Source organism: Emydura macquarii, unplaced genomic scaffold (genome assembly GCF_026122565.2).
Source record: "Emydura macquarii macquarii isolate MOO-44397 ecotype Brisbane River unplaced genomic scaffold, CSIRO-AGI_Emac_v2 contig_2768, whole genome shotgun sequence".
NCBI classification, from domain to species: domain Eukaryota; kingdom Metazoa; phylum Chordata; order Testudines; family Chelidae; genus Emydura; species Emydura macquarii.
In genome coordinates, this window is record NW_027132905.1 from 12,985,356 (window position 1) to 13,003,703 (window position 18,348).

At 39.2% G+C, this 18,348-nt stretch overlaps 1 long non-coding RNA gene across 1 annotated transcript in view; it reads right to left on the minus strand.

Moving 5' to 3' along the window:
- Window positions 1-232: 232 nt before the first annotated feature.
- The window catches only part of LOC137165567 (uncharacterized), a 48,880-nt gene continuing 30,764 nt past the window's right edge, over window positions 233-18,348 (minus strand). The window contains exons 3-4 of the long non-coding RNA XR_010923424.1: window positions 5,442-5,739; window positions 233-402 (exon numbers count right to left, since the gene is read on the minus strand). This is a non-coding gene — a long non-coding RNA (uncharacterized lncRNA). The remainder of the gene's footprint in view (window positions 403-5,441; window positions 5,740-18,348) is intronic.

Here is an 18,348-nt window from a genome sequence, read left to right on the forward strand (position 1 = left end):
TTGTGTGTGGCCAGATTTTAAAAGGTATTCTGGTGCCTAAAGATGCAAATATGCGTCCAGTGGTATTTTCAAAAATGCCTGTGCAGCTAAGCCTTTGAAAATCCCACCAAGTGCCTATCTGTATAAATAATTGTCCCACTTTCCCTTATTTTCCCAAGAAATTACTTTTTTACTTGGTATGCACTAACAATGTGTTCAATGCTCTACAAGATATAAAAGAAGATACCGTCTCTGCAACAATGTGCACAATCTATTAGACAGACAGCAAAGCATGCATTGGGAAACCCAGATGATGGTGAGAAGTTAAGTTTTGATCCTACAACAGGATGTGTGTGTTGGACCCTGGAGCCGGCACAGCATCCCACTGAAGTCAATAGGGCCTGAATAGATGCAGAGGTCTGCCTGTGTGCAGAATTGGGGGCATTAGGAGTATCTTTTTTTTTAAAGCTGTTATCATTGATAGCTTTTACATGAGAACATCAGACTTACATTAATAAGGTAATAAGTTGCCATATGGCTAAGTTGACTATACTTGTGTGTAAAGGTTAATTAAAACAGGTAGCAAAGTTTACAATAGAATATATGTGATTTAATTTATACCACAGTTTTCCCTTTGAACATGTTGCATACTATTTAAAAAGGAGTAAAAAACCCCACCCCTAAATAAATAAATATAACAACTTAATAAACTGGGCCAATTACCCCTCCTAGGAATCCATTAGACCAACACTACAGCCATTATTATTTCTCCTTTTGGCAAAACCTGGCTTTAGTGTTGAAAAACAGGTTTTATATTGCCTCATACTATAAAATAACTGACTAAATCTGAGTAAAGAGTAACTGATTTTATTCATATATGATTCAGAATGACTGGGCCATTATGCTAATATTTTCTGCCCTATTTGCTATTTTGGAGATTGGCAGAGGAAGGTGCATTTACAACCGCAGGACATAGTATTAACCATTTCCCCAGGTTGTTCCGTTTCCTCCCCTTCTCATCTCTTTTTAATGAGCTTTATTGAAATGAAATTCCATTCACATTTGATAGATACTACATTTCACAATTAAAACACACAGCAATTGGAGGCAAAAAGTAGAGCACTCTCTGGGCCAATGTTTACTACAGCTGATTTGGCAATAGAGATGTCACGGGGAGAGGACCTTTGTGAATCTTTTCTTGTGGCCATTCTTAATGAGGGAGGAAAGAAAATAATTTTGGTAAACAAAATCAGCTACAGAACTTCCAAGACTAGTAAGTGTTGGAAACTCACCAGAGAATTCCAGGAAATCAGTATACATTTGCTGAGCTCAGACAGATGTATTTAATCTGTCAGTAGAGCACGTTGTATGTATAAGTCACAAATAAGCAGACCTGGGTAAATGCTGCAACATTTTGCCATGAATAGTCACTTAGAATGAAAATTTGCTTCCCCCGTGTCTGTGCTCATTGGGTGTTTGTTTTTAGCGAATATCTTGGTGAGCAAGTACACTGGCAAGGATGTTTGCAGAAACAAATGTTAGAGGATGTTTACAAAAAGAATGACATGAACTCATGAACTTGAATATTTTGCCAAAAACTTGATTTTCAGGAGTTATGGTCAACCAATTAAGGAACATGTGATCTGCTTAGCCAATCAAACTCATATCCAATCTAACCAACTCAGGTTAAGGACAACTGATTGTCAAACTTAAAAAATGAAGTAAGTCCCAATCCTGTAAAATATTTTACATAGGAGGACTCTGCTGCCTATGTGGAGCCTCATTGTCTTCAGTGGAGATCCCCTGTGGTGCAGGGCTCTGCCCACGCACCGTAAATCTTAGAATTGGTGTTAAAAACTCATCAAAACTGAAGTCTCTCCTTGGATAATTTGCAAGTTGAAAAAGGACTAAAGTTGTTGAAATAATTATGTACTATGAATAGTTCACCCTGCTCTATCAGAGACCTTTCTGTGACTTCCCCTTTCTAAGAATTTCACAAGGAAACAGTTAGTATTTTATTGGAAGTTAAGGATTGAAGTAGACCCACACTCCTAAAATAGTGTTCCAGTCCTGATGTCAAGCCCTTGCCGCCTCCTAGCGCTAATATTAGTCCTACCTTGGGGCTACCTGTCAGACCAAATTATCTGCAGTTCAAAGCCACATGCCATTCTCAATCGTAACCTTAGGGCTGGAGGGGGGAGTTGCCTTGGGCTATCTGTTGCCTGGGGCCACATGCTGGCCCCAACCCTACATGCAAGCCTGCAGCCACCCATCATTTCCAATTCAAAATAAGCCCTTGGCCACCTCCTGCTTTGAACCCAAACTCTACATGCCAGTTTCAACCTTAAGCCTTTTCAAAAGCACCTGTTGGATCAAAATCCAGCCTTTGGATGAGGACCACCTGCTGACCCCAACTATAACTCTACCCTTGTGTCATCTCCTGACTCCAATTGTACTGCTAGTCTAGGGCTGCCAGCCAACTGCAGCTCCAACCATATCACCAGCCTGGGGTTAGGTGTCAGACCAAACCCAATCCTTGCCTGAGTCATACATAGCCTAGCTCCAACCATAACGTTAGCCTAGGGCAAATCCCAGCTCCAAGCCTAACACTAGCCTGGGGCCATTTGCCAGGTCCAACCCTAACATTAGCCCTTTGCATCGCCTGGGTATTGCACTAGACCTAGACCAGGGTTACTTCTCAGATCAAATGCAATATGTAATTTGGAGCCACCTCACCAAGCCCCGTGGACACTGGTTGGCCCAAGCCCCAAGCATGAGCTCATTTTCAGTAAGGACTCAGCTGTGCAGAATAGCGAATAGAAGAGTCAGAATACAATAGGGAATTCTGCTCTTGTACCCGCTGAAAGCAAGCCAGCAATCCCTCCCTACCATGTATTTCCTATTTTCATTGTCCCTGGTCTGACTCGAACCTCCAAAGTCTTTCTAGAGATCAGCCTCACAGTGCAAGACTGCATCATTCATGTACAGATTAAGGAGTATGATCCCTGTGGAACTTCACTTAGCACCTTCCTTACTCAAAAGGTGTTTACCATTAGATCAGCCTTGGGAAATTCTACTCTCCAGCTCAGCCTGGGTGAGTAGTTTTTGTTTTTTGCCTGTAAATATAATATTATTTCCACATCCTCATGTATAGGACATGCGAGTAGCTTTTGTTTCTGGGCTGGTTAATTTTCATGACAGCGCTTAAGTCTGCATCTCAGTCTGTGCCTAGTCATTTTATTAGTCGCTTATCCATTCTAGGATTGTGCCCTTCTGTCCTTTACTCACTGACTTTAAGGTTAGTAGGCTGTTATATTGATACAGATATTATCCATCTACTATGTCAGCCTTTCTTGCTTCCTCCATGATATGCTACGGAAATTCCTAGGAGATTTGTCAGGTAAGATTTTTCCACTTTATTAAAAAAAAATTCCAGACTATTTTTTAAAAATCAGCTCAAACTTCTCCAGCTGTTGTATGACATCATCCTCTATTAATTTCTGTAAACTCTCATTTACCACTGAGATCACCCCTACTTGTGTATAATTTCCTGACTCCTTTCCAGTTTTTTTTTTTTTTTTTTTAAGATTGAGGTTAGATATTTGCTCCCCTAGTCCCTCGATAACCCTTCTTCTCTCCGAGGAGCTGTTAGAGAGTAGATGATACAATCCGGATTCTTTTAAGAAACACTTTTCTTTCTATTTCAGAAATGATGATGGCTTATATATTAGTGATTTTCTGTAATTGTTTTTCTCCTTTCTCTATTGCTAAGGACGACACTGGCACCAAAATAAGATTGCTGTGTGTTGAGAGTTCATGTTCTCGTGTTGTTTTCCTCCCATCTGAAGTCAAAACAGATTCTATGTTTGTGATAGTGTAGCTGGTTCCTGTGTAAAGGAGTATGATGTCACAGACAGTGGATTATGACTTTCAGTGAAAAATAACTAGTAAGAGTGGAGGTGGTGTTTCCAAAATTATTTCCTCTTGACCAGCTCATGTGATTTATATACACTTCTCAGTACTTGTGTCTCAGGATCCCAATTCTATCTCTTTATTGATCCTTTACTGTTTGGATCCCAGCCCCTTCTCTCATCTGGCTATTCTTGTTGTGATGTCTCTCAGCTGGGCAATCCACTATTTGATTTTTTTCAGGTCATTACAAAAGGCCATACTATGCATCCTACTATGAAATCTCTCTTCAATCTCTTACGACCAGGGACTATACTTCTGTTTGTACAACACCAAGCATCTTATTGGTGCTAAACAAACAAGTACTAATAATATACCCTTCCTGTTTCTAATTACTTCCGATATCTAGAGCTGAGCTGGACTATGTTCTTTGGTATCCCAACACTGCACTTGATTCTCCATCCCTGGCCTCTCATTTCAAGGTTTACAGTGTTGCAAGCCTATGAATCTGGCGACATATTTTGTCCTACTACTAAGCTGGCCACATTATCTTTTTACTCTTCTGTCTGCTGTCATTCAGCCCCATACTTTGATTACTGGGTTCTACACGATAGCTTCCCTCTTTCCTTTCCTGTGGTACATTCAAAGTCACTGAAGGACTCACTGATGAACCCCCCCTCATTTTCTCTGATACTCCTTAATGTTACCAGTCCTCTTCTGTTTTCTCCACGTGGTTCTTATGCATTTTTGTGCTCCATCAAACAATACATTAGGCTCTGAATACATAAAATCAGCTTTTCAGCCATTATCAGGATCTAATTACTCACTTAGATACAGTGTAAGTATATTACAAACACAGTCACCTTTAAGGGAGTGCTTGCACACATGTGCAGAGAAACTCTTAAGATAAACCCAGGTCTCAAAAGTGCTACATCTCACAAAGAATGTTTTCAACATGTAAATTCAGATACTCAATTAAATATCCATTCGCACACAGACTCCTAGGAGAGAATGGCCACAAACAGAAGCACTGAAACACAAACCAACTAGTAAAGCCAACTACACATAGCATAAGCAGCCCTGCCCCGAAAGAAAACCTCCAAAGACTAAAGTAAAAGGTAGCAGCATAGCTATTCCTGGGCACGGTCATTCGCTCCGTAGGCTGGCAGGAATAACATGAGGGCAGCATACTCATTCCCTGAAATCCCCAGCAATTGTTGGAAGGGAGTGTTTGGTTTGGCTCAGCAGTGCACCAGCCATTAAATTAGCAACCCTTCCAGTCTTCCTCATCTGGAAGGGTGGTGATCGCAAGGCATCTATAGGGTGGAGCTGTAAAAGGGGGAGAAAAAAGAAGGAATCCTCAACTCTCTCACGGGAATTTGAAGCAACTCCCCATCTCAGAGAGAGTAAGTCATTAGTAAGATAAATAAAACACAGATATAGACAATATATCCCCTTTGGCTTTCTATTTACACAACAGAGCAAATGCTACAGGTATAGAATAAAATTGCTCAATTTCCAGCAATGGGAAGGTGTTAAGAAGTGAGACTTACCTAACCTTGAAGTTGCTACTCCAGCACTACTTACTATCCCATGTGAGGCCTCAGTTTGCCGTTGCCCTAGAGCCTTGAGTTGATCAAATGCTTTGTAATATGGGCGATACTCTACATACAGTAAATAGTTGGGAAACCTCATTACATGTTGGCGAGTCTCAGCCGAATTGGTGTATTCATTCCAGTGGGAATATCTGCAGGAACCCAAACAGTTTTTGGGCACAAGGCAAGTTGAATGATTCACTCTGCAGGTATTTTGGCAGTACCTGAGGATAGTGTGTATTTGTACTCTGCCCATCTGTAATGAAAATACACAAGAGATGAATGGATAACAGGGGAGGAAAACAAAACAGCTATGTTTATTGAGTGTCTGCTCCACAGTAATAAGGTTGAAAGTACGGAAGTTATTGATGGAGCTCCTTAAAGCTAAAAAAAAGGCTACTTGCTTTTCATTTGAAAAACTACAGGGTCAATCAAACTGAAACTTAAAAGGAAAATCAATGGTAAAAGGCAAAGGTTTGAGAGGAACAAAGTGGCAGTTGGGTAATATTAACACAGTATTTACCTGAATTTAGCCTAAATAAATAGATAAATACATACATAAAATCCATATATATGGCCAGATCTTCAGCCTCTGTCCTAACAAAACATCCAGAAAGCTGCCCTGATGGGGCAGCTACAGATTTTCCTTCTGTAGGGAAATCCCAAGTGTCATAAAGCTGGTGTAGCAAACTCTATGCCACCCACTCCTGGCTCCCACCAGCAGGGTGGGGACATAGCCAAGATGAACTGTGCTCCAGTGGTCTCTGGCTGGTGAAATGTTCATGTTGGTGGTATAACTTAGAGGAGCCTTGAGGCCTTTAGGAGGCCCCAGAATTGGGGAAGCAGAATGCTGGCTCAGAGAATCTCCTTTCTATCTATCCCTGAGTCCTGCACCAACACAGCTTAGCCAGACCCAGGAATCTGGCCCATTTTATCAGTGTTTATGAGGATGTGATCCAGATTCTGATCTTATCCACATTCGTGCAAATCAGGAGCAAAGCCTCCCTTGAAAGTGGATTTATACCAATATAAAATCCAGTGTAAGTTAGATCAAACTCAGACTTTCTGTGCTCTGAACATTGAGGGAAAAAAATTATTCCTGCTGTGGTCACTGGATGGCGGCACATTGGTCTAGCGGTGGTCAGTGGACAATTAAAATATCAATATTTGCCAACAGTTGGCATGGTTTTTCCCTAGACTAACTATAGAGAAAATCTGTTGAATCATAGCTCTCTCTGAGTAGCAAATGTTAACAAATGCTGCGATTTGAATGGTGCTGATGAATCCACGGAGGCTGGTCCTGATGGGGACTCTGCAGAGAAGAGCCACTCATCTCCCTACTGCATAGACATAATTATAACCATCAAAATGCTGCAATTTTGCCATCAGTTTAATTACTGTTAGGCGAGGCTAATGCAGCAACAATGCTAACAGGTTGTCACACTCAGAAGCTATTAACATGGTCAGTGGGACTTATAAAACCATGACTGAAATGAATGATAGGAAGGCTAAACAACAACAAAAAACGGTTGCCATGACAGTATCTGTAAAAGAGATAGCTCAGCCTTTAGACAAGTAGTAGACAAGACGTGGTAAACACAACGCAGAAGGCATTTTGAGTGGATAAATCCCAGTTTATGGTTGCAGAAGTCTCTTCAGCTCATGTTTTACTAACCAATGGACAAGAATTCAAAAGACACCTCAGCTGTGTCTGACATAATAGTAATGTTGGCCTCCTGCTGCAAAACATGGCTACGCTGAGAGCTTCCACTGTACCACTGCCCAGAATATATGGCAACATAAAACAGTAAGATTTAGGGCAAGGACTGCTGGCACTAATTAAGGGAAGATTGTGACATGTTCTTACAACATTACACAGGGATAAAGAGGCCCCCAAAATGAGCCACAGATTGGGGTGAAGGCAAAGTAGCGGACAGAGGAAGGGTGTGAGCATTCTGTTGTTTCTATGCCAGTCAGTGCAGTTGAGGTTTCAGGAAGTGGGAGTGGGTGAATGGTGAAATAATCTGCTACAGGTATTATCAGCGTAGCATCTAAACACTGCTTAGATGTTAGACAAATCCTCTTTGACTCTGCAGTTGTACAGCATTGTGGTTCATTTCTGTACTTCCCTAGTTGTCCTCATCTTGAAAACTTTTCATGATTGGCTATAAATTATGGACATGATTAGAACTGCCTTTGGATAGCAGGGTGTTGGATTGCCTCCTCCTGGAAGTATGAGATGGATCTTCATATGAAGACTCTGGGCATTGAAAGCCTACTCCCTACAAAAACAGAATAATACCTCTCTTTCTTTATGATCTTATGCTATGCCCAGTAACAGATTGATTCCCTTCCTGGAACAAGGACTTATGGAGTCACAATTCCCTTCTGCTGCTGGGGCAACTCAGCTACATACTGCCTCTTGCTCACGGCAGATATCAATGTAACTATCTAGCTGTATGAAATGTACCAGTTCCATGGTCCAATCCTGTATTTTTCACCACAATGGGAAGCCAGTGGGAGTTTTGGGGCACATAAAAATGCAGGACCATGCTCCTATGAACAAAGCAGAAGATCAGTATGTAAAAAAACATACATACAAATCAGTCAAAGAAAACTTTCTTCATGCAATTCTTTAGTGCTCACAATGGGTGGGATCTGCAAGATATTTATGATCACTTGTCTGTTACCCATTTATATTTTCAGCCAAGCAGTCCAATGGCTCATCTGTAAAAATTGTTCTAAATCTGGGCCATGTATTTCTTTAACTGAGATGAATTGATATTTATTAGAGAATGGCTGATGGGGGAAAAATGACCTGAGTTCTTATATGTTGAAGGGGCAAATAAATCTTCCATTTATATAGCACCCTTGACCTAAAGGATCCCCAAACCTTTATTCACAACAGAGCCAATTTCACTCACCTCTGAAATGCAGACACAGGAAAGCAGAAGCTGCTCAAACACAACAGTTTAGGACAGGAAGTGAAGAAAAATAAGTGAAAGTTCTGGGAGGGTATTTGAGATAAGCAGAATGCTATTAATCAAACTGGAAGCTTGCCAATATTATATGGGTTTTTTTTTTCATTTGTGTTTTGTCACCTGAAAATCCTTATAAGGACTTGCTTTTTTTGTGTGCGCACAAATTATAATTATTGCTCTTGCAAACCAGCACTCATCTTATTTAGTACAAAAAGATTGCTTTTTCCTCCTCTCCCGTAAAGGTAGGAAGGAGTTGCAGCTGACATCAGACAGAAGGGAATGATACAGTCTGTAGTGGGCATTAATGCTTAATGAACTGCTTAATGAAATAGGAACATAGTATGTGGTAGGGACCTGCTTATCCCACACAACTGGAGTTTACATGTAAAGCTATTGGTCGTTGGAGCCAACGTGGGTATAGCAAAAACCGTATCTGACCAAGTCAGTGTTCAACATAAAAAGCATCCCTCTAATTCCCCATTCAACAGCAGCTAGAGTAAAAAGAAGTTAATGAGCAGGATTTGTTCAACCTTTCATGAAAACACAGTATTTGTTTTAATATATTGAAGGATGCAGAAGAAATGTGTGTTTTATAAATATTTGCATCATATAATTGTCTTTAGGAAAGATCAGCTTGGTTGAATCTCACTGGGACACTTTTCTTCCTGTGAGGAACAGCAGAGCTGTTAACAAGTTTCATTTCCACCACTCAGCAGCTAATACATGACTCTCAGTCTGATCAGACTTCTGCTTCAAAATGGCACTTCACAAAGGAAAGCCTCTAATCTGACATTTTCCCTTAACATTGGAGGGAGTGGGTGGAAAGGATGGTTTACCCAGATATGTGAGCAAGCGGCTGGAAGTCTCCTCAAAGTGCAGCAAGTGGGCTTTTGGATGGTGGGAAGAGGGGTGTATTGTTGGTGGTGAAGGGAGGCAGACAAAGAGCTAGAATCTAAATGGGAATTGGGTTGCAAAATGTGAGATGCTATTCTTGGAATGATGAAGGCAGCTGGGGATCTGGGACTCAAATTCAAGATCTGAACTTAATGGCATTCAATACAAAAAGACAATTAATTGTGAGTGCATGTTCAATCTACCACCTCCCCCTGGATTTTGAATTGAAGAAAGCATTAGATTAATTCTGGATTCTCCAAAGGATGGTGATCCTAAAACAGGAGGAGTAGTGGTGGAATAAAGTCTTGCATTAGATTTCTCTTGACTAGCCATAGACTGGTTCCCAGGCTCCTGCTTGAAGACGCACACAGACAGTGATTTCTAGCTGCAGAGTTCACCTACTTGTCTGGCTATTCCCTTTCTGCTTGGAGGATACCTTGGAAGCTTTTGTCCTAGACCTGGAGGGCTTTTTATGGAGGGGGTAGAAAGAGAATGGGAGGTGGAAGCAAGGGTGAGGATGAGGCTTACCTACAGAGAACATTTGGAAAAACTGAAAGACATGTTGACTTTTCCATAGCCCCCTCTCTTCATTCAAATTCTGAGCTCAGCTGAGCCTGACCCAATATTCTGAACTTCAGGGGAGTTTGGGTCCAAATTTTATGACTTGATCCCATCTCTAATTCCAAGTCTTTATTAATACAGCGTTATAGTGTTTTGGGTTTTCTCATTGCTTAGTGGCAGATACTGTAATGCAAGGATTGTAATCTAAATTGACTCATAGAATTATCACCAAATAAATTATTCTGAAATTTCTAAATGGATAGAAGGTTAAAAAAAAAAGAGAGAGAGAATTTCTGTCACAGAAGGATGGCTGTGCTATAAAGTCTCCTGTTTTGTAAGGAGATTATAATGAAGTGTTCTCGGAAGAGGCCACAAATAATAGAGTATATGCTAAAATCATGTCACTAAAGAAATGAAGAACAAACTCTATTCTCCTTCCGCCCCCAAATGAATGAGATTTGTTTATTCTCAGTGGGTCATGGAAACCAAGGGGCTGGTCATAGGAGATTCTCAACACCCACCCAATGCCGTGGAATTAACTCTAACATCTCCCTTGATTAGGCCCTTTATCCAGCTCCATTAAAACTTCACTATTAAGGTATAAATCCTGGTCCCAGTGAAGTCAATGAGAGGTTAATCATCAACTTCAGTGGGATCAGGATTTGGTCCTATGTGCTCCATTGTAATCTTGAAGAGGTCAGTCTGTGGATGCAAGTATTGTGGGGAGGACAGCAGTGACACAATGTGGGATGGAGGAGGCAAAAGCTTTGAGAGCATGGGAGATTTTAATCATGTCTATTTTTATTTCCTATAGTTGCCAACCATATGGTCTAATAGGACATAATGGGAAGACTGGATTTAGTCATTTATTTCTATCAACTCCAAAATACTCATTGCATGAAATTAGGAAGAAAATTAGAGTACTGTTAAGATGCAAAAAAATGATGCAGCTCAACCAGGGCCAGTGGAAAAAATCCAGCCCATTTAGAATAGTCTCAAAAGTTCTGGGCAGGGGAGGAGCACGATTTGAAAATGAGAAAGCTAGGAGGTGGTGGTGAATAATGAGGACTAGATTTTGAAGTGGAAAAGATTGAATGTGATGATTCTACCTCCTCCCAAAATGAACCTTTCATATTTATTTAGATGTCTGAAGTAAAGATAGTAAGAATTCCCCAAACATCTAATACATACTAAATAGCGCCATTCATTTCAGAACTTTACAGAAGATTTAAAAAAAAAAAAAAGACTTGGGGATAAAGGTAGTTGTCTATATGAGACCAATTGTGACTGTACAAAGAATGTAGAACAGTCTGACATTTCTTCTACATAAATTAATTGCCATATTACTACTTATAAGAGGGCTGATGATATAAAACCTAATAAGCTGGTATCTCAATCTCATTTCCTTAAGCATGCTCCAGTTTATTAAGTCAAGGTTACCAAATTGCAGATTAGATTTAAATGTGAAATAAGATTTCTGTATTTGAGTAGCTCATGTTAAGATTCATGAACTAGTTAAGGTGAGAACTAAAAGGATTAAATGGGATGTAAAGTTGGAAAGACAGAGGGGGATTTCAGAAAGTTTCTTTTAAGAACATGGTCATCTGGTAAAAACTGGCGGATAAAGACAAGAAAGGAAAATGAGACTACAACTGCATAACAAAATAAGACACTAATGAAGAGCATAGCAAAATGATTAAAGCATGCTACCAGAAGCCAGTGCTCTGGGATGTATTCCCAGCTCTACTATCAACTCTATGACTGGGCAAGTTATTTAAGAACAGGATTGGGTTTCCCAACTGTAAATAGATATAATTATAGTGTAACTAGGAGCTGGTGCAAGATATTCAAATAAAACTACTCCTGTTTGATTCACAGCTATTTGTGGGGTCATACGCTTGTCCAAAAAAAAAAATCACACAGCAGGTCAGAGGTAGAAATAGAACTTATGCCACTAAAGTGGGAATCATGAGTCCTATCTACTGAACCATGCAGCCTCCCAAAGAACCCGGATAGGTAGGTAAATTAATAGTTTGTCAAAGCATTTTGAGATCCTTGGAGAGACAGTCTTACGGGATTATTATTCATTATGAATATAAAAAGTTATGCACATGACCTATACAGGGGAAATGAGAGAGGCTTTGTATTCTGTATTAGTCACTGCTCAATTACAGTTTATTCAAAATCATCAATACAAAAGGAACAAGCCCGTGCAGTTACTATAATGCAGCATGCTATTTCCTTTGCTCCTTCAGTATATGATTGTAACAGGGTGGCTTGCCCTTCGCCCGGAGATCCTGGAGCCAAGCCAACCCTGATTACAGACTGAGCCCCACCTGAGGGGAATCATGCAATTTTCTATGAAGAACAAGTCAGAGGTGGCTGCAGTAAGGGGGATGCTCAGGAGGCTGCAGTGAGACTGCCGATAGTGAGAGGTCCTGTAGGAAAGACCCTGAGACTTAGGGAATTACTGCAGATAAGAAGGGCTGGGAGTAGCCTGATAAGACAAGGAAGACTCTGACCAGAGCAGGGGAGTTTGGGCTATACCTTGCTGGAGGGAAGACATTTTTGTTTAGTTCTGAACTTCAGATTAATAAACCAGACCCTAAAATGTGCTGCTGCGACTGCTTTGGAAAAGACCTGTGTGGAGTTTATTTGGGGATCCAAGACTGGAAACTGAGGTGAGGGGCTGCCATGAGGCCACTAGGCCCTGAGGTAGCTCCTCATCTAGACTGATCGTGTTTGGGAAGCTTATTAGTCTCTTTTAGCATCTGTTCGGTAAAGCCACTCTAACAGTCATTAAAAGAGCTGGACAACACATCTGTTTGTTTCATGAGAGCAAATGGAAACTGGGGCCAAGAATGTAATGGCATAAAAAGGAGATGATTAGTAGATGGAATACTAGTCAAAGTGAGAGTTTACCATATAAACAAAGTGGGGATGTATTCCATGATTTAGCAGTCCAAGTGAGGTCATATACATAGCACTTGAGAGCTAAATTCTGACAGGTTTTCTGAATAATTACTATTATACAGCAAAAACAACCAGAGTTCTGTAGGCTACCCCTCTGGTACTATTATACAATGGCTAGTGTGCCCACCTACCAGTGACCTCTACTGGTTAGAATCTGAACTGCTCATCTATAGACTTTAGGCATGGAAGGATTAGATTTTTATCAATAAACATCCATTTCACCACACAAGCTGATGAAAAAGTGTTTTCATAGATAATCAACTATACGGGATAGGCAAAGTAAGGAAAATTTTCTTGAGAACTTTGTTTTAAGGATATTTACTTTGTATATTTGGACACAATGTTGACAATTTGTGTTTTAAAGATTATGAAGCTTTAACTTTTTGAAATTCAGCATCTATGGTCATTAAATATTGTCCCCATAATTTCCCACAACTGTAAACATTTAAAATAGATAAAAGAGAAAAATGCTTAAAAACATTGATATCTGCAATTATAAAAGAATTAAAGTTGAATTCTTCCAAGTCTGCTTATATTTCAATAGTGTATAATCTATCTAGATATGGTACTTGTGTCCCTACTACCATACTATCTGAGTGTCTATCTTTTAATGTATATCTCCTCCCAATACCCCTGGGAGAAAGGGAAGCATTTATAGGTAGGAAACTGTGACCAAGTGTCTTATGCCAGGTCACATAGGAAGCACGTGGTAGAGGTGGGGCTTGCACTCGGGCTCCTAAGTCCCAGACTACCGTCCTACCCACTGGACCATCCTTCCTTTCAAGAGACCCTCCTTTAGCTCAAGTGGTGATGGCCTGGGCTCCATGATCTCTTCCTGCCGTTGCTGTGAAAGTCCTAGCAGTCAAGGATGTGCATAACATCTGACTAACCTGAATAATTGAGGCTGACCACTGAAATCTGGGTGCTTAGAAAGGTCTCTTTTCTAAAGACTCCAGTTAGATTGATGCCGTATGTGGGATATGGTAAATGAGAATCTTCAGGAAGACATGTATGAGGTATGTGTAGAGAAATGTCAGTTTATCTTGACTGCCCAACCTACAGCATGTCAGCAAGTTTCATTTCAAGTTAATACATTCACAGCGACAGCCCTTAAAACACAGAATTTTTCCAAAATTTAAATGTATAGAGACAGTCTTTCCATAGCTTTGTCACACTCAAGCATCTACACATTCAGCCAACTTGTTTTGGCTACCTGGGAAATATATTAAATAAAAAGATGAAACCAAGAATTTTGCAGACACAGATGAATTCGGAGTTTACACTTCATCTGTACATAGATTAAACAGATCATTCACTAAAAATATTTAGGTGCAGCTGCAGTGGGGAAAGTCAGATATCTGAAGATGAAAGTTGACAAAGGCTTGAATACAAAATCTAACTAGGATGAAAGAGAAATCCAGTGCTGTGTATATTTATATTTAGGATACAAGAAACACTAACACATGCTCAAAAAAACATGATTGCCGTTTCATAGATGGCTCTATTTACATTGTGCTTTTAGCATATACAAAAGACATGCCTGGAGAGCATTCAAGATTTTTTCTAGTTGAGTTGCAACATCAGAACAATTTAAAGTTGAAATAAAGAAAAAGAGCTGAGAAGACAGGGGGGAGGAGGTGGGGGTAGGGGACATTTTACAGTGAACCAAAGCAGCAAATACCTGATTATGAAAAAGCACAAACCCAACTTGTTTGTAATGGACAGTCCATCCAATTGGTTTCTACGGCTACAATCTCATTGCATTAGTGTTCAGGTGTTACTGTGAAATATTTGCTTACAAATGGCTTCATATTCTATTACATTTTTATAGTCAGGAATGCACAAGATAATTTTAAGATTTGAATGTAAAAATATGTACAGAACTGTATTCAGTCTCCAAAGAAGCACCTCTTTACTCTGAAAATGAGAGATAAAGAGGATTTTAAAATTCTTTCTTCCAATTCTGGCCAGGGAACCTCTAACCAATATATCTATAAGGACTTATAATAATGACCAGATGTTTCAACTTGGCCTAGATAAATTAAGTGAGGGAGAACAGCCAGTCCTCTTTCACGCACAAAAGTCAGATGCCAACTAGTAATGAAGAATAATGAATAAAAAGCAAATCTCTGGTTTTATCTAAAATGTAAAATTGGGAACCAAACCATAATGAGTGGTAAGTTCTAGGTCAAATTTTTCTTTAATTAGTTTAGGTCTGGTTACAGAGGTTGGAATAAAATGCATGCAGTATATTCACTTTGCATAAAAATATATTCATAGCCTCATAAATTGTAGAAATCCTTGCAGGATTATTTTTCTAAGACCTTTCCCAAATCCTCAGTACTGTTCTACAACCACCTGTGAGACGGTGTACTATGGACAAAAACTTGTTTCAAATACCCTTACTGATCATGCTTTTGGATCGCTAGTCCCTCAAACTATGGAGATTTAAATGTGAAGCAGAAAAAAAATGTATTTCAAATATTCAACAAATTAGTATTTTCTATAACCTTAGCTTTATGACTGAGTATTTCTGATATAAATAATTTACAATAAGAGGGGAATGAAAAGTGTGCATGGACTGCAAGGTAAATGTAGATCTTAAGTGAGGGACATCCCTGAAAGATTATATTTATAGTAATTCCCTATAAATTGTACTTCCCATCAATAACTTACCTTTCACAATGATCTGGATGTGAATAGTTAGAAATTCACTAAGAGGTATTTAAAGACTATAGAGTGAACTAGAGTGAAATGAATAATGGAAAAAATTATTCTGAAAAAACATGTTCACCATGAATATTATTTGCAGAGTGCTATTCATCCACCCAGGAAGCTGGTCAAATAATGAAAACATGTGTGTGATTATTTGCTGAAAACAAGACAAAATTTACAGCAATCACATTTGATCAACTCTAGTTTTTACTTTTATTTGGTCTCAGATATGACTGTAAAAAGCAAATGAATCACTGAAGAATTCCAAGCTCAGTAGAGATGCTCAGTCAATCACAGCAGTTGGTTGGTTGGTTGTATATTCTGATCATACCAAGTCAGGTGCCTTGCACCATAACTTTGGATTCCATTTTAAGATTTTTAGAGGGCAGGGACAGTTAAGGGAAACCTTAGGTTAAATACGACATTTAACACATACACAATAATTTCCTTACCTAGGTTGCTGGGTTATACCATATTAGTATCAAACCATTACCTGAACTACTTCCATTGTTCGGTAATATTTCCTTGAGTTTTAGCTTCACATGGATCTCAGTTTTTCTATTTTATTTTACATTTAATCTTACTCTTACAGCATTTTGTATCTTTATTAAGGAGGTTGTTACACAGCAAGTGAGTTACCAATATCACCATCAGAGGGAGCTCTTCTACTGACATAGTGGAACTTTGTTTCATGGGAGTTATTAGGTTCTGGTGTTGTACCCTTTTCTGCCCAGGACAACTAGAATCAGACGTTTTGCATGAGAGGGCTATGAATCAAACCTTGAATCCAAAAGCCACTGATTTTTGAGGAGTTCAAAATTCAGATCCTGGCTTTGCTGCTTGGGTTTGTATTTAATTTATATCAATATGGAGGACAAAATGACACAAAACAGCATGGCCAGTTGTTTTACAGAGTGGGTCTGGTTGTATTAGAGAAATAGATGTTGGCAATCATAGTTATAAGTGGGCCTTTGGTATTTTTTTTTTGAAACATCCTTTTGAGCCATTGACATATACTTTGAGCCAGTTGAAGTTTTGTTCATTTAGGTTTTATTATCCAGGGCTCAAACTTAGCAAGTTAGGAGCGCCAGCAATGGGAGTGACAGATACTGAGGGTCAGATCCATAGGAAGTTGTCAGAGATAGTGACATTGGTGGTTGAATCTGGAATATTTTTAATTGACTTAAAAGATTCTGGTGGTATGGTATCTTGATTCACTTATTTTAAAAAAATATGTGCCAGACGTAAAATAGCTCTAATAGAATTTATAATGTTTAACTGAAAACCTAAGGATCTGATTCTGCTGTCCCACAAATTTAACTCAAGCATAAACTCCATTGACTTCAGTGAGTTTGCTCCTGATTTACAAACGTAGGATCAGAATCTGGCCCCAAATTTAATTGTAGTCTGTAACAAACACACTTTTTGGTGTTTTGGGGACTGGAGACAGTAGAAATTTGAAACAATCATACATCCCTCAACTGTAAATCTGAAGTGAAGGCCTTAAGGATGAAACTGCAGACAAATATCTTGGCTGAGTCCCACTGTCACAACTGTTGGTGTAAACACTGAAAAGAGTTTTGTATTTAGCCAAAATATTAGTTTACAGATTTTTTTTTGCTTTAACCACATACCATACAGTAAATTGACTTACAAAAGCATTTTGTTTGCTGATAATTTTATAAAGCTCTGCTATTTATTTTGCAGATTTTAAATGTATGAATAGTTGGCCCGTAAATAGTTCTCCAGTAGACTATTTGGAGAGGAACATTTCCATATGTTAGGGGAATGGCAACAACATCTCTTCTCCCTCCCCTTGGCTTGCCTTTGCTTCCCACTTCGCTTCCTACAACTTCCTCCTCCTTCTCCCTTGCAACAGACACAGAAGTTTCTCATTGGAATTGGATCTCACTATATAAAAAATCTCACTATATAGTTTAGATATATTCCCAGAACAAACAAACAAAATTAAATTGGAGTTAAAGATGATAGAATATATCAGTAATTTGAGGTAAGAAGCCATTGCAACAATCCTCTAATTATCACTAAAACAAGCAATGCAAACTGAACTCCAAACCTGAAATGTAGAGATCATGTTAAAGTAAAGAAATCAGAACATGTGAAAGGCATGAAAAAGAATAGACAAGGTACCCAAACAACCTTAACACTATCTTGTAGGGATGCCATGATGGATAAATAAAAAATGAATCCCTCCTTAATCAATTTAAATCTAAACTGGGTATCAACTCATATCACTGGGACTTTTGTTTGAATATGGATGGCAGGATTTAAGTCTCTCTGTGGAGGAGGGGGACTCATTCCATTTAAAAGTGCTCCATTTCATACATTTATGTAGATTTTATTTCGCTTGTGAAACACCTGGCATTTTCAGAACTTTACAGAAAACTGTTAGCTGATTGGGGTTTCATCCATCTTTTTGTCAAAATAAATTATTTTCTTCCCATCTAAACCTGATTTTTCCTTCTTCACGTTTTTAATTCAGTGCTGTCCTTGGTTTACAACATACAATGGAGATGCAAAACCAATAAGGTCCTTGGTATCGCTGGGTCCACTGATTTTCGGAGGTTAATGGTATGCAGGTTTGGGGAATGTTACAGCCATATCTCTGGGGATAGCAGTGTGCTGATAGCTACAGAAAGTGGACTCGTTCTCTATGCCTTCTCCCCTAGCATGCTTGGGGAAGGCCAATAGTTCATTTTTCACAGCAGACATGGCATACA